Consider the following 3,303-nt stretch of genomic DNA (forward strand, 5'->3'; position numbering starts at 1 on the left):
ATGCATGCTCCTTACGGATTTGCGGACCAGCACACCGAGTAGTAATAATTTGAGGAATTAAAAAAGATGAGTGTGGGGGTGCCTGGGTGGCTCAGTCATTAAGCGTCTGCCTTCGGCTCAGGTCATGATCCCAGGGTCCTGGGATCGAGCCCCGCATCGGGCTCCCTGCTCAGCAGGAAGCCTGCTTCTCCCTCTCCCACTCCCTCTGCTTGTGTTCCCTCTCTTGCTGTGTCTCTCTCTGTCAAATAAATAAATACAATCTTTAAAAAAAAAAAGATGAGGGCGCCTGGGTGGCTCAGTTGGTTAAGCGACTGCCTTCGGCTCAGGTCATGATCCTGGAGTCCCTGGATCGAGTCCCGCATCGGGCTCCCTGTTCGGCAGGGAGTCTGCTTCTCCCTCTGACCCTCCCCCCTCTCATGTGCTCTCTCTCTCTCTCTCTCTCTCTCTCTCTCTCGTTCTCTCTCTCTCAAATAAATAAATAAAATCTTTAAAAAAATAATAAAAAAAGATGAGTGTGTTCAAAGTGCACAAAATTTAACTCAAGGGTAAATTGAGGCAAATGTAAAAAATGCTTAAAATTATTTTTTATGTTTTTAGAAATTATTTTTCTTCCAAAACACTCAAAGTTGGGGCATCTGGCTGGCTTAGTCAGTAGAGCATGTGACTCTTGATCTCAGGGTTGTGGGTTCTAGCCCCACATTAGGTGTGGAGATTGCTTAAAAAATAAAAACTTTCGAAAAAATTTTAAATACTCAAAATTATCTATTAAGATTAAAAGATAGGGGGCTCTGGGTGGCTCACTTGGTTCCAAGTGTCCGACTGTTGGTTTCAGCTCAGGCCATGATCACAGGGCTGTGAGATGGAGCCCCATGTCAGGCTCCTTGCTCAGTGTGGAGTCTACTTGAGATTCTCTTTCTCCCTCTCCTTCTGCCCCTTCCCCCTACTCACGCACTCTCTCTCTCTCAAATAAATAAATAAATGTATAATTTTATTTTACTTTATTTTTTTAAAGATTTTATTTATTTATTTGAGAGAGAATGTATAATTTTAAAGAAAAGATTAAAAGAAAATCAAAGTTACAACGGACACATACCAAATTTAAAAATCAAATTTATTTATTTATTTAATGAAATTTATTTATTTGTTGATTTAATTTTTGAAAATTTAAGACATTAAATATTTTTATAAAAATAAAAATGATTGCAACATCAGCTTTCAATGACCAACCGACTTGCCAAGTGTAAAGAATTTGTGTCACGTTTCAAGCATGATACATCTAGATCTACATATAGAAGAAGTAGTGCGTACAGATGGTTTCCTACTTTCAAATGTCCCTGAAGTCACGAAATGCAGTCACTGTGAATTCTATGCTAATTTTTTTAAGCACTTTTAGAACCACACATGGAGGGCAAGAGGAAACATTTGTCTTTTTCTTTTTTTTTTTTAAGATTTTATTTATTTATTTGAGAGAGAGAGAATGAGAGACAGAGAGCATGAGAGGGAGGAGGGTCAGAGGGAGAAGCAGACTCCCTGCCGAGCAGGGAGCCCGATGCGGGACTCGATCCTGGGACTCCAGGATCATGACCTGAGCCGAAGGCAATCGCTTAACCAACTGAGCCACCCAGGCGCCCTTGTCTTTTTCTTTTATCCGAGCAGCTGGCAGATCAAGTCTTACCTGCGCTCTAAGGCACTGCCACAGACTTTCTGTGCATCTGGATGCAGTCGTCTTGTGAGGACATAAGGTGTGGAGAAGCATTTCCCTGGGGCTCGAACACTATGAGTCCTAAGAGTGGATGTCTAGGGTAACAGGTTGTGCTGTACTCATGCTGAGCACTGGATCCTGAGCAACAGAGATGCCCAGGTGGTCATCAGCAAGCACTCGTGTCTGTGATATACTGTGTTCTCTAGAGCACAGGGCCCAGTGAGGGGCTTCTCTTTCCTGCTTCTCAAGGCAGGACTGAGTGGGACAATCCAGCATCATCTTCCTGTATAGCTATGTTATTGTAGGTAAAGTGCATGTCCTATTGCACCAAATGATTGTCCAGGTTAGTTAAAGCCACCAAAGCTTTTGCAACAGAATCTTGATGACATATGCAGTGGAATGAGGCATGTGTTCAATTCTGGGTTTGGGAGTATAAAAAACAAAAAATGATTGCCGGTCTATATCCATAGCTGGGAAATGCTGAATTAAACAAAATTAACCCGATTTCTTTACTGTGGGACTTCTCAGAGCCTTTAATATGCTAATGTGAATTGCAACTTTCCAAGAGGGATATGCAACTTTTGGTATTTTTCAAAATTATTGGGCCACCAAAACATTTTTCATGGAGTTTTATGCGTATCTCTGAGCCACATTTTCAGACATCCTGACCTACCTAGAGCATCTTCAGCAGGAAAGAGTGGAAGCCCAGTAGTTGCAGGAGCTGCCGACTCCTGAGATAACAGAGAGGGCCTTCCTCCACAACACGTGATGGCTCCTCTCTGCAGATGACATGGGTCTTGAGTGGTCAACAGGTGCACCACTGCACTTACGTGGGCTCTCACGGCACCTAGCTCAGGGTCGGAGTTCAATCCCTGGCGTTCTGGAATGTGTCCTGGCAGTAGCGCGTCTGATGCCAGGGAAACCTCTGTTCAGGCAGACAGGGGATTACAGTGCTCCCCTCCCTCTGCCTGAATCCTGTCCGTCCTCCAGGTTGCAGCCAAGCTCTCTCCACCGAGTCTCCTTCAGCTGCCTGGCCCTTTGTCACTCCTCCCTCCTCTGATCCCCTGATCCTGGCTGCGAAAGTCTGCTAGTGGACTGAACTGGACCAGGCTGCAACGTCCTCAAGACCAGGACCCTGTATTAGTCACATCATCTGAGTCCCCAGGGTAGCAACAAATAATCATTTGTGGAGGCTGGAGAGGATGCTTCTGACTCTGATATAATTTCTACCAAATAATCCTCAAAAACCCCCGCAGCCATTCTTTTGACCAAGGATACCAACCCTACACTATACTCTCTTGCAGGACATCCAATGAGAGGAATCGAGATACCGTGTGTGCGGATGCTCCGTAAATGGTACCGCATCATACAAATAATGATTGTTATTGATGGGCCTCTGTCGCCCTGCTCAGGGAATGGTCCATTTCTAATGACCCTTAGCCTCTGATGGGTATTTCTAGTAACTGAGCCCGACCCACCTGCCCCGCCCGCTGGCTTGTCCTTTACAGCATTCGTCTCATTAGGAGTCCCACCACCAGTATCCGCTGTCTTATACACCCACCCCCCAGTAAGTCTAGAGCATTTCTGATGCCCAGGCGCCT

This window comes from Neomonachus schauinslandi, chromosome 15 (assembly GCF_002201575.2).
Source record: "Neomonachus schauinslandi chromosome 15, ASM220157v2, whole genome shotgun sequence".
Classification (NCBI taxonomy): Eukaryota; Metazoa; Chordata; class Mammalia; order Carnivora; family Phocidae; genus Neomonachus; species Neomonachus schauinslandi.